The sequence below is a fragment of the Lepidochelys kempii genome, chromosome 5 (assembly GCF_965140285.1).
Source record: "Lepidochelys kempii isolate rLepKem1 chromosome 5, rLepKem1.hap1, whole genome shotgun sequence".
Taxonomy (NCBI): domain Eukaryota; kingdom Metazoa; phylum Chordata; order Testudines; family Cheloniidae; genus Lepidochelys; species Lepidochelys kempii.
In genome coordinates this window covers 100,046,296-100,062,838 of record NC_136384.1, presented here as the reverse complement: position 1 = coordinate 100,062,838, position 16,543 = coordinate 100,046,296, and the positions used below count along the sequence as shown (strand labels likewise).

Genomic DNA, 16,543 nt, shown 5'->3' with positions numbered 1-16,543 from the left:
ATCTTATATTCCTTTACTACTACAAATACAATGGCCAGGACATTTTTTTCTCCTCCAAAAAATTTTTTTAAAAAAACCTGGGGTGTATGACAGCAGACTGTTCCCTAAAGGCAATAATGTTGTCCTCATGCAACTGAATTTCTTCAGCTTGAGCTTTATTTTATTGGGAAGTACCACTGATCATTTTTTTGCTGCAGAGATTTCAATTTCCTTTTGAAAGATGCCTGCTCTGCTAGAAGGGCTATTTCGGATAGTTTTCATTCCTCTAATGCACACTTTCTACTACAACTGCATAGCTACTTCCCTACTGTCACTTAATTCAAAATATTGCTTAATATTATCCAAAAGGTGTGGATACTTTATCTAATTTGGGCTTTAACACAGCTCTAAAATCTCCTTTAAGAAAGAATTCATTGTGTATTAAATAAGAGTAATTAGTGAATAAATCTGATAGAAAAATCAAGATATGCAGGAGGGGCATAGAGATAATGTCCCTTCTCACCAACAATGAGGTAACCACCCCAATGAGAACGAGTTGGTGAAGGGAAATAGCCATAATAATACATCAAGTAGCATAGTATACAGCAAATACATGTCCCAGACCCACTCAGTCTTTAGGAGGAAATGTAAAGATAAGAAATTCTTAGATTCCCCTCCCACAGTTAAACTGCTGAGTAACCAGTATGTTGCCACCTGAATGATTAAATGAAAAAGTCTAAATTTAATGTTTTTCACACATTAAAACTGTATACACTACCCTGCTGAGGGTAAAGTAAGAAGACTGGTTATTATAAGGTCATGGTTAAGGACAGAACAGGAGTCCAGGCATTAAAACTATAATAGAACCAATATTATTAAATATACAGTAATACTCTCTTTGTAGTTCCCAGCCGATTGTCAATAATAAAATGAAGCAAGCTAAAAGACAGCTCTCTTCCTCTCTTCTTTTCCCATATTCTTAGTATATTTCTTGGAAAGGAAGTTTTTCAAGACTTATGAAATGTGCTCACTTTGTTTAACATTAAATAAAATTAACAGTGAAAAAAAAATCTGAATTATGTCATTGGAACCTTTTAAATGGTAGGCATTATCAGCAAGGCAAGCCATGTCCTTGAGTGAGAGGAGAAATCTGAGTTTAGCCCTACTTAGCAGTTTTAGTCAGGTAGAAAGATCAACAGTAGGGAACATCAGGACCATAATGAAAGCATAGGATATTGAAAATGTTCACTGAGTTCTATCTACGTGAAAAGGATATAAGTGGTATTTTGTATAGATCGCCTTATTCAGTACATAGGCTATATGGACAGCATAGGCTCCTCTCAGGTTCAGGACCATAAAAAGTTAGGTACTCATACAAATATTACCAGAGAAGTTCCCTATTAATTAAAATGTAATCACTGAAGCTAAGCATATACCACATAACTAATAGAAGGATTAACTGCTTAAATCCTTCATTTAACAAATAGCATTGTAATTTTAATTTCATACCAGCATTAATTTAATACAAGAAGTTGCCCAAAGACTTTAACTGAGTTTTTCTGCTCTTAAGTTCTTGCAAAATTCAAAACTTCTTCAGAGTTTTTAAACATGAAAGTTGATGTTTCTTTGAATCATCATGAGGGTTACTGAGACTAAGATAATAAATCTAATACCCTGAGTACCTTTTTCTGTGTTCTGAATGCAGTCATCCCATTAGTTTAAGAAGGGATTTGCCAGAAGCTGGGATTTGGCAACAAGGGATGGATCACTTGATGATTACCTGTTCTGTTCATTCCCTCTGAAGCACCTGGCATTGGCACTGTCAGAAGACAGTATACTGGGCTAGATGGATCTTTGGTCTGACCCAGTATGGCTGTTCTTATGTGATAAAAATCCTGGGGAAATGTTAGCTTTTTCCTTTTGAGTAAGTAAGCTTTTTGTTTCTTTCCCCCTGGCAGTCTGTAAAATAGATGGCTTATCTTTACAGTTCTGTAGGCTGCTAATTATAGGTCAGAGGTGAGGGCCACCTCTCACAGCCACATTTAGCACTTTCTGGGCTATATTTTTAAAGCTTTTACTTGTTGTTTTGGAATCCATTCAGAAAAAGCAGATCACTGGTTTGGGGTTTTCCATTCCTTCAATGAGGCTCAGAAGTCCTGTATACTGAGGTCTTGGCTACACTTGCGAGTTACAGAGCAATAAAGGAGCCCCAGGCGCACTAGTTCTCTACCCGTCCACACTGGCAAGGCACATAGAGCGCTCTGACTCCATGGCTACAGCGCTGCTGGTACTCCACCTCGGCCAGTGGAATAACATTTGCTGCGCCCCCACTGGAGCACCGCGGCGCCAGTGTGAACGAGGCGCTCTGATCAGCCTCCCGAAACGTCCCATAATCCCCTTAAGTCAAGTGGCCACTCTTCTCATTGTTTTCAACTCACTGCAGGAATGCGGATATGCCGTTTGAAAGCTCCATTTCTGACAGCTGGCTGCTTATCTGCCCCGAGACAAAGCAACCATTAGTGTGGAATGCTGTGTGTGAGAGAGAGGGGCATGGGGGGAGGTGGGGTCTGCTGCTGTCTGAACTTACAGACAGCACGCTGACATGCTCTCAGCCCCCCAAAAACCCACTCTCTCTCCCCCCACATACACACAACACATACCCTGTCACACTCCACCCCACCCCACCCACCCCCCATTTGAAAAGCACGTTGCAGTCACTTGCATGCTAGGATAGCTGCCCATAATGCACTGCTCCCAATGCCGCTGCAAGTGTGGCCACGGCAGTGCGCTTGAAGCTGTCAGTGTGGACAGACTGCAGCGCTTTCCCTATTGCGCTCTACGAAGGCTGGTTTAACTCAAAGCGCTCTACATCTGCAAGTGTAGCCATGCCCTGAGCGCGTCTTCTATTTTCATTATATTCACCTTTATCTTCAAAGGGTTTATCTAGACTAGGATAAAAGGTGCATTTTAAAAATGTATTAGCAAAAAAGTGTTAACAACCTAGTGTAGACAGTGTGAGTTGTGTTTCCCCCTGCTAGGGCTCACCTTGACCAGATAACACATGTCAAAATAAAACTTGGCTTTCCTACCCTAGGGTTTTAAAACAGGTTAAAAATGTAAAATGCTCCTTTTATTCATATCTACACAAAAGCTAAGTAGTTGAATTTGGGTTTTCCATGTATTGTAGGCAGGCATCTATTGTTTTTTGAGCTCTTTTATATATTGCTGTTAATTGATTTTAAAATCCTTCTGTTATTCCAGTTAGTTGGTCTAAGGAGGACTGATTATTATTTATATAGCTGTTGCACCTCAGGTCCTATCTGAGATTAGGGCCACTTTGCATCAGGCATTATACAAACACACAGTATGAAAGAGTACCTGCCCCCAACAACCTTACAACTGAAAGAGCAGACCTAATTTAAAAAAAAAAAAAAAAGTATATTTCATCAAAACAAATTGAAAAAACATGATTTTTTTTTGTTCATTCTAAAATTTCAGTGATATTTTTCTTCCTTTTCTCTTTTTTGACTAGCTGTACCTATGAGCAAACATTCCTAACAGGTAAACAAGGAACCAAGGACAACATGGGGAGGGTCAGGGACATGACAGCTACCTACAAGTACTTGAAAGCAGGGCTGGTGTATAAAGTTCCTGGCTATGGAGCTAATGTGATTATATCCTAGTAATGTCATCACATCAGCCTGGAGCCCATGAAGAGCAGACTGCCCTAAAGCAGGACACATCTATTGCAGGACCAGGAGATATCCAGATGGGGCAGCCCTTCCCACAGCAGCTCTGCTCACCTTAGAGAGATGGGGGTGGCTCTGGCTCTTCAGATAGCAGTGGGTGCAAGGCTAACCACCATCACTAATCTTCCGGTGGCTCAACCTTCAGGTAGCCACTACTATTTGGGCAGCAGTGGAAGAGGAACTTCAGCTGCTGCTGCTCCTCCCCCTCCTCTTCAGGCACTGGGGAGAGCAGGCCTGGCTGCCACTGCTGCTGGTAGGGTGGCAATGAAGGGAAGACCCCAGCTACCACAAGGGAAGCCAGAATTGGAAGGGGTCTACCATAACCTCAAAGCAGAGGGCTGTAGGGGGGGGACCTCAGCCACCCCATTAGAGGACTCTGATAGAGTGATGGTAGTAGGGTGACCCCCTACTCAGAGCCCTCTGTCGGGGAATTCAGATGAGCGACCCATAGAGGGCCTTCTGCTGTGGTGGCAAAAAGTTGGGAGCTCTCCTACACACAGGGAGAGTCCTGTACTTGGGACAGAGGGACTCACGTCCTGCATCCTCAGGAATGGGACAGGGAGTGATAGGCAGGGAATGATGGAGGTTCCAGTCCGTCCAAGGAGCAGCAATGGCAAGCTGTCTGCCCCCAGCAGGTGGTTCTTGTGTAGGTGGGTCCTGTCGCCACCACTTCAAACGGGAACAGGGCCACAGCGGGGACAAGACAACATGGGCCTTGCAAGGGGTCTGTACCTTGGATTGTCTTAAGTTTCCCTGAAAGGTGTCAACTTCAAGAAGGAAGCAGAATCTTTACTGGTGATAAAAGAAGTTAAGTTAGAGTGGTAGAATGGACGTGAAGCTAAGAGTAATGATGTGAAAGTAGGAGAAGGATCACTTAGGAAGATAGGACTGCAAGACTGGATCTGATTCACAGTCCATCTGTTGCACTATCCTGTCTCTGACAGTGCCTAGCAGCCAATGATTTAGAGGAAGGAGCAAGAAACCCCATTAGGCAGGTGTGAAATAATGTGCTCCCCACCGGAAAACTCTTCCTAAACCAGTCTTTAACCATTAAGGATTAAGCTCTGAAGCAGAAGATTTAGTATCTCTGCCAAAATGTATGTAACCACTAGCTCTGGATACTCTTGTCATCCATATTGATGTTCAATCCTCTTTTTGAATCCTTCTAAGTTTTTCATCTCAATGACGTTCTGCAACGAGTGCAACAGTTCAAATATGCATTGTGAGTAAAATTATTTCTTTTTATCAGTTATAAATTTATCACCTTTTAATCTCACTGAATGTCTCCATGTGCTTTTGTTATGAGACAGGGAGAACATTCTATCATTTATTTTATATATTTTTATCTTGTCCCTTCTGATCAGTTTCCTTTCTGAGTTAAGTTAGATCTGTTGGAAGAGTTAGCCACAGTCAAACAGAAGTGGGGAAAGCCCTTTGACTCAAGACATTCAAAACCAGACTAGATAAAGCACTAGACAATGTATTGTAGGGAACAATCTTGTATTGGCAGCAAGATACACTATGTGATCTACAATGTCTTTTTCCATCCCTCATTTCTATGACTCTATAATGATATTTGTCCTTGTTTCAACTTCAGTAAAATATAGGAAGATTGTTTTAGAATTAGGAGAAATGCCATCACCATCATTCAAGTCTCCATATGAATCACTCATGGAAAATGCAAAAGGAAAATCCTTAATTTCCATTTTAGAAGCAGCACACAAGGACACTTCCCCAGGCCCTTCCAGTAAAAATAACAAACATGCAGCCTTGTATGAGCATAATTTCTCACAGTGAAAATAGAAAAATACTGTTACACTGCTCTTAGCTGCTGGTTCATCAAATCAATCAATACTATGAAGCAAGATTAATCAAACCTTTGTTTTTGAACACTCCTAACCCCAATACCATCTGCATCACACACAATCTATTTTATTCCACTTTGGAAGTGAATGAACAGACAGTAGCCTACAAATCTCATATTAATTAAAAGACTTGCAACTTTTGTACAATAAAACCACTACCACAAAAATATGCTCCTATAACATTAAGAGTCTAACTTAAATCCAAAAGTAGCTAGGAGCCAGAGTTAAATCTCTCTTAACTAACTACCGTAATACTGACCCTACATACTTCAGTACATAGGATATATATGATCATCCATTGTTTGGATACACATAGTAGGGCCTGGTTCCCATCTCACTTACTCTTGATTTACTCTGGGTTAACTCCATTAAAATCAATGGAATTAATCCACTATAAAATATGCATAAGAGAAGGAGAATCTGATCTGCGATACCTGGGTGTAAAGATGTGAGTTGAAAGCTTCAGCTTTCATTTTGATTTTCCTTGGTTTTGTCATTTTGAAGACACACTATGAACTTGAAATCTATAATCATTTTAAAAAATTCAGAATTAGTTTCAGGTTCTAAACCTGCCCTCAAACTTACACAGTACCACAGTGAACTTAGTAGGGTTCACTGCCTCCTGTTAACTTTTGTAGTTTTACAATCATATTTTCCTGATTATATCTGTCCTGTTGCTGTGTTAAAGACCCACTCAGACACAAGGGAAAGCTAAAACAGTGAAACTGAGTTTACATAAAAACACTGTCAAATACACAAAAAAAGATGAGAAATAGTTTTCTCCTCTCATCCCTTTCAATTCTAGTACTATTAGGTATTACTTTTAACAATAGGTTAAAAATTTTCGAACAGAACTGTAATTTTTCAAGCTGACCAAAAACTTTTTCAAGTTTGTTGTGGGTTTCATGGTAAATATTATTTTATGCTACAGACATGTATTAGAGCCGACATCAGAAAAATCAAAAGTCTACTCCTTGTCCCACTGAAGTCAAAGAGCCCTGAATTAACTAACACCACATAGAGATAAATCAGACTCTGGGTTTCTCATAGTTTTCAATCAGGTCCCCACATATTTTAGCCAAGGAGACCAAGGAATAAACAAACATTCTCTTGCTGAGAGTGTTATGGAATCTTTAATATCCACACAGAGCACCCAAGACCACCATTTTTAAGGTTTCATCCTAAAGATGCATTCACTGTGAACTACATGTAATTCAATTTATCTGTCTCAGAAGAATGAAGCACTGAACTGAACATTCCAGTCTTTCTCACCTTTGGTTCCAGGGATTCTAGCGATTTCAAACACAACCTGACCACATTACACCATTGCATCAAGTGTCATAGAACATAATGGCTCCTTCAGAGCTATTAATCTATAGCGAAAATACATCCTGAGACCATTTTAAAAACAAATACATTAAACAGATCTCCCCCACATCCTCCTGAAACATGAATTACAAAACCCATTATAGCTAGATATCTGGGGGGGAAGTCACTAAGTACAGAATACAGTGGAATTGGTCTTAAGTTAAGTAATTATGAAACAGAAAGAAGGAAGCCTAAAAAAGGATTTCTGCTTCTCCTCCTCCTCCCCTCTCAAAACAGCTCTCATTCCTAGCTAACCAGCACCTTGCAATAAAATCTACTTCTCCCGGCATTCTTTCACTGTATAACCGAAGGGTCAATCTATGGATATTTCTTCTTTAACAGCCTTCTAAAAGGCTGGCCTTTGCATCTGCTAGAAAATGGAATAATAGTCAGAATGGCATTACTTCTATTTTAAGAAAAGACAGCACATTATTGCAAAATAAATGTACTGCTACAAGCTACAATAAAAAAAAAAGGGACAATAACTCAGACCAGTGAATTACAGGATTTACCACTAGCCTTGCCTACCCATTACTTACCAAATCAATTCAGACTCACAGCTTCCTTTTACTTGATGCTTTTTTTTTTCCAGTAAACACAGTGCTGCTCTTCTGTCTTTCAACCAAGTTCTCAGTATACTTTATACTTGCTAATTAGAAATGAATTTTAAAAACTCAAAATGGATGAAAAATGCTTTATTTATTGCATTTGTACAATTTCCCATATTCCTTCATTTCAGTTACTAGAAATGTAACTTCTCAGCATACATATACATACACACACTAGTTGGTTGGTAAACAATGCTTTAAAAAAAATAGACAAGTTGCTCTTAAGTGGCAAGGAAGAGCTTCAGAAAGGGGAAAAATAATGACTATTTTTTAGATTATAGTTTTAGACAATAATTCCACAGAACTAGCATAAGAACACAGACCCAACATTTAAAAGATGGCATCTATATAAAATGTATCCCTAAAATCTTTGATAATTATACACAGTGACATTTGAAACAAATTCCAAATCAGAATGAAAGAAGCGTAGGAGAGGAAAAATAAAAGTTATGCTATGGATTGACTGGGCAGAGAAAGCCTGATCTGAAGCACTGGAAATTAATGAAATACAAAATGATAATAAGCAGATTTCTGACACCCAGAGTTTCTAAACTGACTCTCAGATTTCCTCACTTTTGGATATCTATAAAAAGATTTACCCTTTATTTCTCAAACATTGATGATGACAATATGTTGTGTATTTGTTTCTGGAGGTATGACAGCCACAGGCTGCAAAGATAGGGGGACACAGTTCAGATTTTGACAGCAATGCAGTGGAATTTAAAGTATTGTGACTGGAATATTTTCAAAAGCATGTTAATTGAGACTGTATGAAACATGTTAACAAAGAGGTATTAAAATACTTATGGTACTATGTGTTCTCATCACCTGGTATAAAGTAATGTGCAACGAGGGTAGAATTTAATGACATGTCTCATTTTGTCCCACACCCCCTTGTTAGCTCATCCTTAATATATGCAGAGCCAGGCAAACATCAATGCCTTCAGTCCATTTTCTGCACCATTGCTTTAGTTCATGGGCCGTTATGACAATCTTAAAGATCTGTAGTGCACATTATAGTAAGCTGAAATCCCCCATTGTAATAAAACCACAAGAAGTGGAAAGGTAGGTCATTTTTCTGGAAGCTCAGGCCTAAGTCCCCAGTATCCTACCTAAATACAGATTTCCACATGACGACAGCAAAACAAGCCTCAGTGAACTGCTACTGGCAAAACCAAGCCTCCCAGAAAGAAGGTGAAAGATACAGATACAGATCTGCGATGACTGAGAGTGTGATTTAACCAAGCCACAGCCTGACTGCACCAGGATCTATGAAGATACTGCTTAGGACAAGAACAGATCAAGAGGGTTCTGCTCCCTAAAAGTGGTATTCAACAATATCAGTTTGTCATCCCCATCCCGTTTCGGACACAGAGAGCTAGAGAGGCATGTGTCAGACCCTGGGATGCACCAGGGATGGGCTAAATCTCCTATTCCTGGAAACTCCTTACAAAACAGGAGCAGTGAGGAGGAGACCAGCAGCACCTTCTGCAGGAGGAGATGTCATCTTCACCCACTGTTCTGCCAGGACCATGTGCTGCCCGTTCAGTTGCTACTGTCTCCTCTGCCCCTCCCCCCCATCTTTTCCCACACTCTCAATCAAAGGAAAGTAATCCAGTAGCTCCAGGAACAACACACACCAACATAAAAGGGTTCATAGAGCAATACATTCCCCTCACACACACACACAAAAAACCACTTATAATTACTACTGTTATTGACACTGTTTGCAGCAAGACCTGGCCCCTGGGGCATTAATATATCTGTGTAGCTTTCATTACAGTTTAGGGAGACATGCAAATCTCACTTGCTCTCTCTGACACGCGCTCTCTCTCTCTCTCACACACACACACACCCCTAAAACCTGCTGTCTCCCATCCCCCCACCCCACGGCCCATGGTGCACACAGCAAGTGCCTGCCACAACACTCTGCACTTCTGATGCTGGCGGCTGCCACCACCTCATTTTTTCAGTCGCAGCATCCTCAGCTGCCAGCAGATCCCGGGGGGAGGGGAAGTACCATGCCACAGCCCCCTGTCTATCTCACTCAGGTTAGCTCACCTCCCCTGCTCCCCACACACACACACACGGAGCCCTGTGCAGCCCGCCAGGCCCTCCTGCAGCCAGGCTTCTAAGCGAGCCCTCATCCGTAGGCGGGCTCAGCACCTGCCCTCAGCACCAAATGCAAATTCCGCTGGGGCCAGCCGGATTTCTGCCCCTTCCTTTATTTCCCCTCACTTCAGCCCAGCCCCAGCATCCCCCTCCCACAGCCGGCTGGGGAGCTGGCAGGGAGCAGCCCCTTTACCTTGGCTGGAGTCTGCGCAGGCCCCTTCAGCAGGCAGCGCGGTGCAGCGGAGCCGGGCGGGCAGCCGGGCGGGCAGCCGGGGGACGAGCGTTCACTTCAGCGGCTCCTACCTCCAGCTCCACCATCTTCCTCCTCCTCGCTCCTCCTGCCGCGGCTCCCTCCAGCTCTGCAGGCACCGGCACGCAGCGCCGGGGCCAGCCCCATCCTGCTGCTGCTCCGCCCCTGCCCCGCCTCCCCGCGGCGTGATGACTGCCCGGCGGACAGACGGAGGCTCGGCTCGGCTCGGCTCGGGCTGGCCCAGCCAGACAGGGAGCGGGAGGGAGACAGGCTGGGGTGCGAGCGGCTACTCCTCCCTCAGTCCCTCCTGCATCAGCGGCAGGGGTGGGCAGGCAGCTGCTTGCACATCGAGAGCAGAAGCAGCAGATGCATCCGTGTTGCAACCAGGCCCCCTCTCCCATCCACAGCACAAGCATGCACCAGCCCCTCTCATCAACAGGAGCTGCCGATGGAGATAGGAGTAAGATAGGCAGCGAGCCACGTTCATATCAACAGCAACCCCCTACACCAAATTTCCACCTCTTCCCCACCAAAACCCTCTCCACAATAACCCAGGTTGCGTTACAGACTAATGCCAATTGAATGGGGGAAATTTACAACTATGGGGCGGATTTGCTTCAAATTTTTTTCCCAAAACTCCATCAATAATTGTGCAACTAGATTTGAGCCTACACGTGCTTGAGTTTGGTGCACAAATCAAGTAAACGTGTCTTCAATTACCTGTAAGAAGCGCCACTAGTTATTTGCATTCACACGTACCGATTTGCACGTTTGCTCACATTTAATTGTGTTTATAAATGTGGCCTGATATTGTGGAAGTGGTGGGAAAAGTGGTATATGCGCATTCATTTTTTCATGTCCAGGTAGGTCTCTGAGACTTTCATTATAAATAGAAGTCTTCAGTTTTTTAAAGGAGGGAGATTTTTAAAGATGCTTGAAATATAGTACAAAATAATAATAATAAATAATTCCCCATCTGCCACATAGGCTATGATAATTAAGTTGTGTTTGTAAAGTGCTTTGAGATACTTGGAAGAAAAGTAAATTAACTACTCAGTACCTATCTAGGAATAGAATAGTTTACTGTGCTAATGTTAATTCAGAATTTAATAATCAGCAGCTATAGAACTTCATTTATCCTGCTCCGATGCATCGACTATTAATGGAGACTCTCTGTTAATTGGTAGTATTGCAGTGCCTATGACACACAGTTGAGCCATTTTGATTCCATCCAGTAAATGGCCATTATAGCTGTCCACCCTAGTCTGTTCACTACAGTATCCTACAAATGTAAAGTGTATAGTAAAATGCGCATAATGCAAACGTGTATGTTGTACAATAAGGCAAAAGGTCCAATTTTGCAGAGAATGCTTCTAAAACCTCCTGAATACAGCGCTGTGGTGCTTAGATTATCGCTGTCCCAGCTTTTCTCCCCCTCTGCTATAGAGAGCCCTTTTTCTTCCATTTCATTTTTCACTCTTGCTTGCTGTCTTTACTCATCGACTTAATGTGCCTGTTCTTTCTTTCTCTTCCTCCCTCCTGCAGACGTCTACCAGCTCTATGTACTCATAGAGAGAGAAAGAATAACTCCTTATGGCACTGGGGCACAGGTTGGAGCAGAAGAAAGATACGCCATTTGGTGGTATACTTCATCTTCTTCTGCTCTTACAACCTAACACTATTCAGCAATGGCAGGGTGTGCACGTAAGAGCCCAAAGCTTAAACTGTTATATCAAATAAAACCATTCAATTCTCACAAAAAAACAAACAAAATGTATTCTTAGATCCCAGCATGAAAAGCAGTATTTCAGTGTTGACTGAATAGCAACCAAAAACAAAAAAAGACTCCATATTCTAAATGCCTCCCTCTCCTCTCACAATTAGGACATGAATGGGCCTGTAAGGCTCAGGTTTTCTGTGATACTGAGGAGATGCTGGTACACGCACTTGACAGTAGTAGCACTGCAGTAAACTGCACTGGCATTGTGCTGTAGGCCCCTGGGTCTGACCAAGGCAAGGAGTGGTAGTGGCAACCAAGTTACTACTGTACCTACCCAGTTCAAGCCATGCAGCTCTACAGCAGAACCCGAGACAGCATTGCAGATTTGCTTGTGTAGCCAGAATGCCACTGCTGCTATTGTTACTCCACCTCTCTCCCTTGTTTGGTGCACAAGAGAGACATGGGGTGTCCAATAGTACTTCCCATTCTACTACATGAGATTAAATTAAATATTGGACTTTAAGCTATCATGATGAGCACTAACAGTAGAAATCTGCAATGGATTCTCAGCCCACATCAGCAGTACTGAGGTTGGGGTGCTATTAATTATTATTATTATATCCATAACAATTGTACCTAGAGAATCAGAAGTATGGGGCCTTTTGTGCTAGGTGCTATACACACATAATAAAAGGACAGTTGACACCCCAAAGAGTTTACCAACTATGCAAGAGATTGAGTCTATACAAAATCTATGTAGTTCCTGCAGAATTGTGTTTGTTTTCTATTCTAGTTGGCCCTATTCTTAGATTTTAATACCAGCTATCACTAGCAGACATATGGAGAAAAATGTTAATATTTTCAGCTGAGAAATAATATGCTTTAAATAAGCAGATATTTTCCTGCATTACTAATATCAACTTCTTATTTCACATTTAATAATCTTTTATATTTCCAATTTGATTTTCACTATTTATGCCCTTTACTTACTTTTTGAATTTCTCTCAATTAGGACAGTGAAAATCCATTAAGTCAGCTACAATTTTGTTTATAGTCAGTTTCATTTTAGTTTAAGGTGCTCAGGTTCTTCATTCAGTAATGTTTGGGTTTTGTTTACTTATGTAAAAATATTTCCACTAGGTTTTTTTTAAATGTAAAAACATTTTTTAAGTTTTGTAGAGCCTTGCTTCTACAAAATTTAATTTTCTGGACAAATGTAAATTGATATTGTCCCTTTGAACTGAACAGAATGGTATGTAAAAATTGTAAATATAACCAAAGCCAATAGAAATCTGCAAACTTTGCAGAACATTAGATTAACACCTTTGAGCGCTCCCACTTCCTAATTTGCTTTACAGGGAAGTTGGTGAGAAATGCAAATAAAGACACTTGACAAATCTGAAATATTCAAACACTCCTGATCTGTAAATAATGCTAAGCTACTGTGCCCTTCATTTAAACACTTGTATGTTATTTTACTGGTTAAAGCTGCAGCCCTATGCACTTCAATTTAAAAACTGTGTGTACATTGTACGGTCAGTTAACAACATTAAGACTCAGATCCCCAGCTATGGCCTAGGTATGCACTGCTCAGCAGAGGCAAAGGAGCCTTTGCATTCCACAAATCCTAGGCCAGCTGAATACCAAACTGGTCATTTGATGTCACTGTCCGCAGCCTGAAGCGATTATATATTATGCTGGCTGCTAGTGGCCCCAAGGAACCAGTATGGCACAGAGCAAACATAGCAGCTCCTGGAGCACCCCCATGCCTGCCACAGGAAAGGAGTACGGTAGAAAAGCTGCTACTAGTGCCCTACTAAAGGATCCCTTTAAATTGTGGTGATCTTTTAGGAGCCCGTTATGCCAGCCCATATTGCATAATTGCATTGCAATGGCTGGGACTGAGGAAAAAAGTAAATTGAAAGCGTTTCTTTTTTCTTTGCGGAAAAATTTATACCCTGTAAAATATGTTAATTGGATTCAATCTGGCTGTGTTCCCCATCTGCTAATACACCCATTAACCTAGATAAAACCTTAGAAATGGCAGTTCAGGCATTTTTTGCTGCTTATATCCACTGAGCTGGCAAATAGGCAACCTGTAGATAGTTTGGGGGGATTGAAAGTTACACTGCTATTTTTGGGCTTGGACCAATCAACAAAAAAAAAAAGAATGGCAAGCCCCGATAGACTGAGGTGACCAGGGTAGACCTGTCACAGTTTTAAGGTCAGATAAGCTCAAGGGACAGAAATGAATGCTTTATACAATCTGAATGATATGGAATTCCAGCTTTCAAATGTCATAAAGTATTAATCTCCAACTCAAGTGGTCTGTGAAATGCCTGCTGCTTGAATTGTGTAGAAAAGACTGTTGCAAAAGTGCTTAGTGGCATACTAGTAAAAATGCTCTCGGAACTAGAAACATTTTCCAGGCTCTGCTATTGGACCAATGAGCTGAGAGCTGTTTTATTAATGAGCCCTCCAGGCCTAACTGTTATAGCGTTGTGTTTCAGCCTTTGGCTGCTGCTCAGAAGTAGGGCTGTCAATTAATCTCAGTTAACTCATGCAATTAACTCAAAAAAATTAATTACGATAAAAAATAAATATCAATTAATTGCCCTGTTAAACAATAGAATTTCAATCCATTTGAAATTTATTAAATATTTTTGGATTTTTTCCTACATTTTCAAATATATCGGTTTCAATTACAACACAGAAAACAAAGTGTACAGTGCTCACTTTATATTATTTTTATTACAAATATTTGCACTGTAAAAATGATAAACAAAAGAAATAGTGTTTTTCAATTCCCCTCATACAAGTAATGTAGTGCAATCTTTGTTGTGAAAGTGCAACTTACAAATGTAGATTTTTTTTTTGTTACATAACTGCACTCAAAAACAAAACAATGTAAAACTTTAGAGCCTACAAGTCCACTCAGTCCTACTTCTTGTTCAGCCAATCGCTACGAGAAACAAGTTTGGTTACATTTACGGGAGATAATGCTGCCCACTTCTTAATAACAATGTCACCTGAAAATGAGAACAGGCGTTCACATGGCACTGTTGTAGCTGGCGTTGCAAGATATTTACGTGCCAAACTAAAGATTCGTATGCCTCTTCATGCTTTGGCCATTGTTCCAGAGGACATGCCTCCATGCTGATGATGCTCGTTAAAAAAAATAATGCATTAATTAAATTTATGACTGAACTCCTGGGGGGAGAATTGTAGGTCTTTTGCTGTTTTACCTGCACTCGGCCATAGATTTCATGTTATAGCAGTCTTGGATGATGACCCAGCACATGTTCTTCATTTTATGAACACTTTCACTGTAAATCTGACAAAACGCAAAGAAGATACCAATGTGAAATTTCTAAAAATAGCTACAGCACTTGACCCAAGATTTAAGAAGTTGAATTGCCTTTCAAAATCTGAGAGGGTCAAGGTTTGGCATATGCTTTCAGAAGTCTTAAAAGAGAAACACTGATGCAGAAACTACAGAACCCAAACCACCATAAAAGAAAATCAACCTTCTGCTGATGGCATCTGACTCAGATGAAGAAAATGAACATGCGTTGATCTGTACTGCTTTAGATTGTTATCGAGCAAAACCTGTCGTCATCAGCATGGACACATCCTCTGGAATGGTGGTTGAAGCATGAAGGGACATATGAATCTTTAGCCCATCTAGCGTGTAAATATCTTGCAACACTGGCTACAACAGTCCAATGCAAACGCCTGTTCTCACTTTCAGGTGATATTGTAAACAAGAAGCAGGCATTATCTGTTGCAAATATAAACAAACTTGTTTGTCTGAGCAATTGACTAAACAAGAAGTAGGACTGATTGGACTTGTAGGCTCTAAAGTTTTACATTGTTTTATTTTTGAATGCAGGGTTTTTTGTACATAATTCTACATTTGTAAGTTCAACTTTTACGATAAAGAGATTGCACTACAGTACTTGTATTAGTGAATTGAAAAAAACTATTTCTTTTGTTTTTTACAGTGCAAATATTTGTAATAAAAAATATAAAGTGAGCACTGTACACTTTGTATTCTGTGTTGTAATAATTATATTTGAAAAATGTAGAAACATCCAAAAATATTTAAATAAATGGTATTCTATCATTTTTTAACAGCACGATTAATCGTGCGATTACTTTTTTAAAATTGTGCAATTACTTTTTTTAATTGCTTGACAGCCCTAATCAGAAGATTCTTGAGTTCTGATAGAATTCTGCTCAATAACATCATTTCCAGTAATAGGGATGTGTTCGGACATCGTGCTGGATGTATCTAGACACCCTGGAGAAGTATAGAAGATGGATGTATCGGGTATGGTATTTAGCACTGAATTGGTGTTATCAGTTAAGATGGCATTAGAAGACCACAAAAGGTTTGAATTTATTTTTTATTTTTGACAGACTTCTTCCCTGTTCCTCTTCTTGACCTCTCCTGCCATCACCCTCAGAAGGTCCTATGTTAGGATGACCCTTCCTTCTTCAATCAAGCAGCCTGAACCCAAATCCATTTCAAGCCTGTTAATGTTGCTTCTTGCATTGGCCTGAGAGCAACACAAAATGCTCTTTTTCCCAAGGAGTTGAATGTGCTGCCCCTGCAGGACTTCCACAAAACCCCAATTCGGATCCCAAGTCACCAAGCGGATCCCCAGATCTTGGCTTCCACCAGGCAGGATTCCATTAAAAAGAATGGGACAGCTCACATCTGTCTTATTGCTGTTGTTGCAGTCTGTCTGCCCAAAGCCTGCACAAGCCAGTATGTCCATTTACAGTGTTAGCAACTTGAAGGGGTAGAACTTTCCTAATTTTCCTTTGACGCATTCATGGTGCCTGGAGGGCTAGAAATATTTTCTTTTAAATACATTTTTATTTTG

The 16,543-nt window shown here is 40.8% G+C and overlaps 1 protein-coding gene across 2 annotated transcripts in view; it reads right to left on the bottom strand.

Moving 5' to 3' along the window:
* The window catches only part of PTAR1 (protein prenyltransferase alpha subunit repeat containing 1), a 183,559-nt gene that overhangs the window by 84,342 nt on the left and 82,674 nt on the right, over nt 1-16,543 (bottom strand). Inside the window, exon 8 of one of the 2 annotated variants that reach the window (XR_013635840.1) lies at nt 16,075-16,507. The exons of the other annotated variant lie outside the window; for it this stretch is intronic. The gene's annotated coding sequence lies outside the window, so the exon portion shown is untranslated. Of the gene's footprint in view, nt 1-16,074; nt 16,508-16,543 lie in introns of those variants that run through there. 2 annotated transcript variants of the gene reach the window in all.